General features: G+C 44.3%; 2 long non-coding RNA genes and 1 pseudogene across 2 annotated transcripts in view; 2 read left to right on the top strand and 1 right to left on the bottom strand.

Annotated features, from left to right (window-relative positions):
- Positions 1-2652, bottom strand: part of LOC115291551 — an 18353-nt gene extending 15701 nt beyond the window's left edge. The window contains exon 1 of the long non-coding RNA XR_003908531.1: positions 2401-2652. This is a non-coding gene — a long non-coding RNA (uncharacterized LOC115291551). The remainder of the gene's footprint in view (positions 1-2400) is intronic.
- On the top strand, positions 772-1325 carry LOC115291552. Its single transcript, XR_003908532.1, has 2 exons — positions 772-903; positions 1009-1325. It is a non-coding gene; the product is annotated as an uncharacterized LOC115291552 (long non-coding RNA).
- Positions 2653-2745: 93 nt separating the features above from the next.
- Positions 2746-4130, top strand: LOC115291550 (annotated as a pseudogene).
- Positions 4131-9579: the final 5449 nt, after the last annotated feature.

Here is a 9579-nt window from a genome sequence, read left to right as displayed (position 1 = left end):
TGTGTGTGTGTGTGTGTGTGTGTATGCATGTATGTGTACATGGTGTGTATTATGTGAGAGAAGTTAATAGTCAATCCCAAAGGACAAACATCAAGAAACAGCAATAAGATCATGTTCCTACAGATTCATGAATGTAATCTGTGAAACAAGTGATGGTCTTGGGGTTAGGTAATGGCGGAGGGGATAGGAGAGTTCAGGAATTGCTGTCCATGATGAGCTTTTCAAACCTAACTCTATAAATTCTGTGGATTTATAACTTTGATTTAAGAAAAACCTAAATTAAAACAATTTTGAAATAAAAGGAAGAGTTAAATGGCCCTGAGGTATAGAGTGTGTGTAGGAGAATGACACTGTCTTAAAATTTTCCAGGGGGGGGCGCCTGGGTGGCTCAGTCAGTTGGGCATCTGGCTTTGGCTCAGGTCATAATCTTGTGGTTCGTGGGTTCAAGCCCTGCGTTGGGTACTGTGCTGACAGCTCAGAGCCTGGAGCCTATCTTAGGATTCTGTGTTTCCCTCTCTCTCTCTGACCCTCCCCTGCTCATGATGTCTCTCTCTCTCTCTTTCAAAAATAAATAAAAGATTAAAAAAAAAAAAACACCTGCCAGGGACCAGCAGGCTACTGCTTAACAAAGCTGGTTCAAAGATTGGGACAGTCTCAGTGCTCCAGTCTGCCTCTTAGATCTGTCCTTAACATGGGACCCTCTGCTCCATTGACTACATAAAGAGTATTCAGAGTCATCACATGATATTAGCTTCATGGCTCCACCCTGTGTCCGTGTTTATTCCACACGTATCGAGTGCTTCCTTCTCAGTGAGTGTCTGCAACTCTGTGAGTCCCTGTGCTATGCGCTCTCCCCCCAAATGACACAGCGTCTAAGAGCACAACGCGGATTCAAGTAGAAGGGTACGAGATGAGTACAACCTCTCGTTGAGGCAGGTCTGCAGACCTCACAGAAATGGGCTGCTGAGGTCAAATGAGTGGAGTATTTTCCTTCCCTTTTCCCTACAGGCTTCTTGCATCCTCCTAAATTCAAGCCTTGGGTTGTGCCTCATCTTCACCAGGAAGTCTTTCTGAACACGGACAGGCTTCCCAAAGATGAACTTCATTGTTCTGCTTCACTCTCTTCTGGCAAGGTGTCCGGGGCCCCTCCTTGCTGCTCTGAATTGTTTACTTAATTTTTCCGAGCTCATCTGAGGACAAAGAACCAGACCAGACCCTGCATCCAGCCCCTGACTGCATAGGAAAAGCTCAGTGGGAGCTTGTAGATTTGGTTCCCAGAAGCACACAAAATAAAACAAAGTCCTGAAGACACCTACCCAAATACACACACATTCAGCTGCACTGACTGGTTATATTTGATGCAAATTGAAGTTGTTCTTCATTTTTTTTCAGGTGTGATAATCGTCTTTAAATAAAGATAAAAAAATGAATCTTTGGGGAGGGGGGCTCCTGGCTGGCTCAGTCAATAGAGCATGGGACTCTTGATCTCAGGGTCATGAGTTCAAGCCCCACATTGGGCATAAAGCTTACTTAAAAAAAAAAAGTCTTTATCTTTTACATGTTTACACTAATATTTACATATGAAACTACGATGTTTGGGATTTGCTTCAAATGAACCTGGTGCTTGAAGGTGGTGGTATAAATGAAATCAGTAGTCCAGGAATTGACACTTTTTGTTGCTGAATGCTGAGTAAAGAGATTATTTGTATTATTTCCTCTACTTTTAGTTTGAAATTTTTACAGTAAGATGTTAAATAAATAAATATTACATACACATGTATGATTTATATGAATTATAATGGAGAAGTGTTGGACCTTGGTGATTTATTGTTTCCAGGCTGAACCTACTTTACCTTACAGAGAAGTGCTGGGGGAGTTCATGACTCGCCCAAGGTCACAACATGGCTGATTCGTGACAATACTGGGTCCAGATCTCAGATGTAATAATTCCAGTGTAGTAGGCTCTGGGCTAGCTCAGGTAAAGGCGCGGGGGGGGGGGGGGGGGGGGGGGGGGGGGGGGGGGGGGGGGGGGGGGGGGGGGGGGGGGGGGGGGGGAGGAATGGAAGCTGCTTCTTTATCCTTCAATCTGAAAGTCTTTTTTTTTTAATTTTTAAATGTTTTATTTATTTTTGATACAGACAGAGACAGAGCATGAGAGGGGGAGGGGCAGAGAGAGAAGGAGACACAGAAATGGAAGCAGGCTCCAGGCTCTGAGTTGGCTGTCAGCACAGAGCCTGATGCGGGGCTTGAACCCACCAATGTGAGATCTGACCTGAGCCGAAGTCGGAGGCTTAACCGACTGAGCCACTCAGGCACCCCCGATCTGAAAGTCTTAAGCCTTCTTAACAATATAAATTGCCTAGTTAAGGAACAGTTTCCACTGTTATTATTCAATTATACCTCCGTGTGAATGAGCGTGACAGCCTTTTCTGAGAACGAACCCGCAGAGACACCTCCAGACGAAAAGGAGGAGAGGCCGAGGGAAAGTGCAGGACTTGAACGACCAGGGCTCTCTGACCACAAAATGTGTCTACTTAGAAGGTTTGCCGCCAGAAAATATCAGCAGTGGTCTTCTCTAGGTGTTGGGATTAAACTTGGGTTTTTAAAAAATATTGTTGGTCGGTGGCGGAGGGCGCGCTAGGGGCCGCCAGCCGCGCGGCGTGGCGTCGGCCTTGGCGTCGCGTCGGGGTCTTTGTGTCGTGGGCCTTGGCGTCGGGGTGCTTGTGTCGTGAGAAGGACTCCGACTCCCGCAGCCACCTCCGCGACAGCAGGTGCGCTAGCCCCGGGCGGGCTGCGCAGCTGTCTGGCGAGTCCGTGCTCGCGCGCCGCCCTTTCTTTCCTGGACCCGGCGACAGGCAGCGACACCGAGCGGACCGCCAGAGCAGCGGCAATGGCGGCCTCGACGGCGTCGCAGCAGCCAATCAAGGGGATTCTGAAGAACAAGAGTTCCACGACTTCCTCGGTGGTGGCCTCGTCCGAACAGCCCGGCCCGGGTGTCGACAAAGAGCTGAGCAAAAAATCCCAGAGGTGGGATGAAATGAACATCCTGGCGACGTTCCATCCAGCAGACAAAGACTACGGTTTAATGAAAATAGACGAACCGAGCACTCCTGGCCCCAGTATGGTAGGTGACGACGAAGACGCGCTGAGGGATTCAGAAGCCCCTGAAGGCGGGACCCCTGATATCTTAGCTAAGAAATTCGCTGCCGCCAAAGGCTCCGAGCCAAAGTATCGGGTTCATGAACAAGAAAGCAGGGTAGATGAGGATAGTGACCCCTCGTCTGAAGAACAAAGAAAAAAGCAACAGTTTGCAATGAGAAGGAAGCTTCACTACAATGAAGGACTGAATATGAAGTTAGCTAGACAATTAATTTCAAAAGATCTGCATGATGAGGAGGAAGAGGAAGAAATGTCCGAGACAGCCGCGGCAGACCGCAAGAACTCGGAGCAACCAAATCGAGGATCTGCTACAAGTGACCAAATGCAAAACAGATCCCAGAGTTCATAGAAGAGACTGGCTCCACACCGTAATTGTCTGTCAGATAGAAACTCTGTTACTATAATACACTGCTTCTTGTTCTCAACAATTCATGGCTTAACTACCAAAACGCACACCGATTATTATATATTGCCAAGGGTGAAATGACTTTAGAGGCTAATTAGACTGAAATGCCTACTTGATACATATATTCTTGTGCCTAGTACTTCACCACAAATACAGCACAATGTCATCAGTCCCATACTGATGTTTCATAAGAACGCTGGTTAGTTTGTATAAGATAGTATGTAGCCTTGCATGCTTTGGACTTAAATAATATCTCTTGGGAGGATCTGATTTGTTTTCTTCTAGATGTGATAGCTCTTATAAAAAGTTTGTTTTTTTTAATTTAAATCCAGTTGGAACACCAGTTATATAGGCTGGTAAATATTCAGTCTGAAAAATATTTTAATATTTGTCTTCCACTTGATTTGTCTGTTTAATTGAAAAGGATTTTAAGAGTAATTGTTGCATTTCCGGCCTACTCTCTTTAAAATTTCCCTTGAGTTTCTTTATGTTTACGAGGACAGGATTGAATTTTTTCTCATCAAAACTAGCTTTTTTCACAAATAAATTATAGGTTAAACTTGCACTAACATCTGCTCTGTTTTTTGTACCCTTGATGGGCAAACTTTCAGATCAGTTTTTAAAATAAATATAAGTCTAATATAGTCTCAACATTCCCTTTATGTACCTGTTTTAACCTTCTGCTTTTGTTTCTTACTCCTTTCCACATATAGATACGCTGTCCTTTATCGTTATAAAGGGTCATAAAGATTGACATGAAATTAGGAACTCCTCTTTCTCTCGTATTTTCTATCATTTGCTGCTACAATGAAATTTTTATTTTGCGTATCAATGCCTATTAGCTCTAATACATGGAGAAAATTGAATAGCATGTGTACTATAGACAGGAAATAGAGTTGTTGAACTGTGGATTTTCTACACGTCTATGATTTACAGCTTGCTAATTAAATTGCTATAATTAGTTGATTGACTTGATTAGACCTTAGAAAATGACTAACAGGTTTTTTGCATGATGAGAGAATTGTGTGTAATCAATGATTAGATGATAATTCCTGAATGTACAGACAGAAATGATCCTGAATACTTTTTAATTTAACATTTTTAAATAGTCCCTGCTTTAAGGGAATATGATAATATATACTATGACAAATGTACTTTATTCTTCTAACACAGTAAGATCTGGATTTTTTCCCTGAACTAAGTGCCATTCTGTATATCTTAGTTTAGTGATAGTTTTATTTCTAGTCAATTATTTGTATCTTAATTTTTTTGTCAGTACCAAAAGAATTCATTATACGAGCAGACTTTTATTTTTTATTTTACTTTTTAAACTTTTTTTTGAGAGAGAGACAGCGTGAGCAGGGGAGGGTCAAAGAGAAAGGGAGACACAGAATCTGAAGACAGACTCCAGGCTCTGAGCTAGCTGTCAGCACAGAGCCTGACACAGGGCTCGAACCCACAGCCGTGATATCATGACCCGAGCCGAAGCCGGACGCTCAACCGACTGAGCCACCCAGGCGCCCCAAACAGACTTTTAAAATCGTTTCTATATTGTATATGTGAAATGGCTTTTATTAAACAGCTTATCTTCCACTTGCAAGTTTATGGAAATACTAATATGTCAGATTAAATAAAAAGTAAGAGAATTCTTTGCTGTTAGAAGAATGTGGCTATTATTTTGAATGGCTTTTTAAAAAGGGATCCAATCAGAATTTTTTTTTTTTTGCTTTTTGTTTTTAATTTTAGAGAGAGCATGAGCGAGGGAAAGGGGTAGAGGGAGAGAGAGGGAGAGAGAGAACCTTAGGCAAGCTTCCTGTTCAATGTGGAGCCTGACGTGGGGCTTGATCTCATGACTGCGGGATCTTGACCTGAGCCAAAGCCAAGACTTGGACCCTTAGCTGACTAAGCCACCCAGGCACCCACAATCAGAGTGCTTCTAAACTACACAGTATTCTAACAAACTTACTAGCTCATAATACCATGGATTTATAAACAAAATCGTTTTCATCTTTGCTTTCTGAATTTAGAATGTTGAGGTATTCTTACCAGTTTAAATCCACGCTGGGGGATTTAAGCTTATACATATATGTGTACATATGTCATACACAAAGACTTCTTGGCTTTCTTATTTTGAGTTCTTAGAATCCACATACTCTTTACTTTTAAAAATATCTTACATGCGAGGAAAAGGTAAGACCCTTAACCGATTTGCTTTGCTGGTTTCTACAGACTATCTTGAAACTTAAATCACAGGCAAACTCTCATTTCTGGTTTCAGGAAGTAGCTAATTGTCTCAGAGGAGTACGACATGGAAATTGGCGTGCTCAGTAGGATTTTAGGTCGCTGTCACTGAGTAAGACTTTTCATCATGTCAGGACTTCCTTATTGACATGGTATTGGACAATATAAAAAATGAATGTAGCTCAAGTTAGATTTTCCTTTGGAGAAAGTTATGTCAGTGTTTAGTTCTAGCCAAGGTAGATTTTATTTTCCACTTTGTGGTCTGTATCATTTCTGCATAACTCTTTTGGTATCGTCTTTTTTATTTATTCCTTTTTCAGTCGGACATTCAACAGTGATGCTCTTTAAAATCTGAGACTTACAATGGTATGAAGGATTGTTAACATAAGAATAACTTTAAATTGAATATGGAAGGAAAGCATAATTTTCCCTTAGACATTCATTTTATTTACATTTCCCCCTCCTTTAATTTAGCACAGTAAACATTGTAATAAACTATCATAGTATAAAAAATAAAATAAAAAATGTTTTGTCATATTTTCCAAGTTTTCTGCAAAGACTACATATAACTGTTATTATTTATGTACTCAGTTATTTAACAAATATTTATTGAGTACCTTCTCTGAGTCAGACTCTATCCTGGGTGCTGGAATGCAATGGCGAATGACAAGTCTGGTCCTTCCTTTTGGGGACTTGTGGTACAAGTGGCCTTGGGAACACACCAGATTCTTCTGGAGACCCCTGAGTGTGGATCGACAGGTTGGTGCCGGGCGGGGGGTATCACCACCCACTCCATGCTGTGAGGCCGCTGGAGTGGAGGACAAGAGAACAACTCTGGTGCTAGACTACCTGAGTTTAAACCCCGGCTCTGCAACATCCCCACTGTGTAACCTTAGGCAAATCAGTTAACCTCTCTGTGCCTTGGTTTCCTCATTCATAAAATAGCTATAATAATAATCATACTTAATTCCCAGGGCAATATTTGGGGGCATACTACCTAAAGTAGTCGCTGTCCAAAATTCATATTTAAAAACATTTTTTTATGTTTTGTATTTATTTTTGAGAGACAGAGAGAGACAGCGCGAGCAAGGGAGGGGCAGAGAGAGAGGGAGATACAGAATCTGAAGCAGGCTCCAGGCTCTGAGCTAGCTGTCAGCACAGAGGTGACATGGGGCTCAAACCCACGAGCTGTAAGATCATGACCAGAGCAGAAGTCGGACGCTTAACTTACTAAGCCATCCAGGTGCCCCCCAAAATTTATATTTAACCATGCTTCCTGTATTTATCTGGCATTGCTATTTCCCTGATGTCCTCAGTTCGAAAGATAGATCCTCAGAAGGCCCTGGCTCAGGGACTTTTGTCTATGATGGCCTGCACCAGGTCTGTCTGGGTTGGTTCACTTCACATTGCGGTTCTCTCCAGTCTTGGCTCTGAGGTGGTATCTGTGGGCTCTAGGCGGCCTGGGACACTCCTGCTTGCCCATCATGGTACCCAAGCACTCTGCACAGAGGAGGGCACAGACTAGGTGCCCTCTAAAGAGCAGATGAATACATGCTTGATGAATATATCTGGGCTCTTAGAAAAATAAAAGAAAAAGAAAAAAAAATAGTCAAGAATTTTCTAGGGCATCTCTTTTCTTAGAGGGTGTTTTCCTAAAATACTATTTTAGAAACTGTCATAGAACAATTAATTTCACCCAGAAATGATCATAAGTGGCTTGCTTTGTCAAGAACTTAATTGTGAAAGGAAACGAGACTCTGATTTAGTCAAACAAGGCCCTCCCACCCCCAAGGAGGCAATGAGGGCCCATGGTTGTTTCTGCAACAGTCGAGGCTGGAGTCAGCTCAAGGCAGAACCAAGCCCAGGAATCACATCACCGCGGGTCCCACTGCCCATTCTGCTGAGATTTGGAGCATTTATGGAGATATAGAGTCTGTGGGTCCCTGGACCATCATCTTGGGAGGCTCTGTTTATGGAAAAATCTAGACAAAGGCTAGTTGCATCCACTCTGTTAAGGGTGGTAATAACTTTATTCAGATCAGGGTGCTCAAGGTCTGGAACAAGACGAGACAGGGGCCAGGCCAGCTGCACGTGGCCTATAGCAGCAGCCTTCACACTGTGGTGAGCTTTTGAATTACTTGGTGTGTGAAAATATAGATGCTTGGACTGTTCCTGAAACCTAGCAAATCAAACAGCATAGGACGGGTCCCAAGGATCTGTCCTGGGCTATTTCCCTAAGGGGTTTAAGACAGAGTTATGGGCCTTCAAGTTTGGTTTCCTGAGACACCATGTTGTTTTGTCTCTGTCTTTTTCCTTTCAAAAGTGAATCACCTTTCACACCCAGTGGTTGATTGCCAATTGGGCTGAACCAGAGGGTTGAGTCTAGTTAGTCTGGGTGTAGATGGAATTGTGGAACCGTAACACACGAGAGCTGGAAAAGAGTGAGTAGTCAAGGTAATTGATCCAACTGGATGAAGACCCAGAGATGAAGTGTTTCTTGCCCACGTCTCCAACCTCACACCTAGGTTCTGCCCTATCTACCCAGGAGACTCTGGGCCCCAAAGCACAGGGTGTGGGTGAGAGGGTACTGTTCTTGCCCTCTCCCCGCCCAGCCCCCCACCGCGCCCCCTGCCCCAAGGTGATGGAGCCACCTGGAGACTGTTGAGTTTTGTGGTTATACCTTTGACATCTACCTGCCTTGGGGGCTCCAAGAATCTCCCCCGCTTCCTTCTACCTTAACACTTTAATCAGTAAAGAGGAAGTAAAGGGACTCACCCTTGACCCAACCTTTGCAACAGTGGGTACTGGGAATGCTAGGTCCTCTCCCACAGTGTAGGGTGGCGACTTCACCATGCAGTGGCTTCTCACAGCAGGTGGCACCCCAGGAATAGGAGCCAGGCCCACCGTGGGGTGCTCCTGCAGGCGCTGTGGGGGCTCTGGCCTCTCTTCTTTCCCTCATTATGTGGTCCACCATGTGTGTGGGTTTGCAGGCCTCAATTCCGGTACTGGCCTCGCTTCCGGTATCAGCTTCACTTCCGGTACCAGCCTTGCTTCTGGTACCAGCTTCGCAGGGAGGCCGGTGAGGACGAGGGTGCAAATCTACCAGAGCCCTCCGCAAACCCACAGTGGGGGCTTTGTGGATGCACTAAAGTGCCTCCCCGCCCTCTGAGAAAGGATTAAGTGCAACAAGTGTTTGAGCCTCCAGCTCTTTTGAAAAGCAACTCCGTCTTAAGTGCTAAGCTCAGATTCCGGGAACCGGCTTCACCACTGCAGCTGCTCGGATTTCAGGGCCACCATCCCGGGCGGGTGGATTTGTCGGACTTTCAGGGTGGGGGTGGAGCAGACCAGGTGTTCTAAGGGAATTATCGCCTGAAGGACAAGACCAAGTTTTCCTGCGTGTCACTCACGTCATAAAGGCGATTTCCCCACATAGTGCCACCAAAGTTGATGGGGATGGAAAATAAGAGTTTTCATCTTCTGATTGCATACAACTCCCCTGAGGCCTCCAGTGCCTAATTTTATTTAATACCCACAATAAGCGCACGACAAGGGCTGAATGGTGTCTCTTCCAAAATTCCTGTGTTGAAGTCCTAACCTCTAGGACCTCAGAATGTGATTATTCGGAGATGGGGGTCTTCAAAGAGGTAATTAAATTAAAATCATTAGGGTGTCTTAATATCATCATCTGACTGGTGTCCTTGAAAGAAGAGGAAATCAGGACCCAGACATGCACAGAGGGCAGTCTGGGTGAGGACGGGGGAGAAGAGGCCCAT

The sequence above is a fragment of the Suricata suricatta genome, chromosome 5 (genome assembly GCF_006229205.1).
Source record: "Suricata suricatta isolate VVHF042 chromosome 5, meerkat_22Aug2017_6uvM2_HiC, whole genome shotgun sequence".
NCBI classification, from domain to species: Eukaryota; Metazoa; Chordata; class Mammalia; order Carnivora; family Herpestidae; genus Suricata; species Suricata suricatta.
This window is presented reverse-complemented; position numbering and strand designations above follow the sequence as displayed.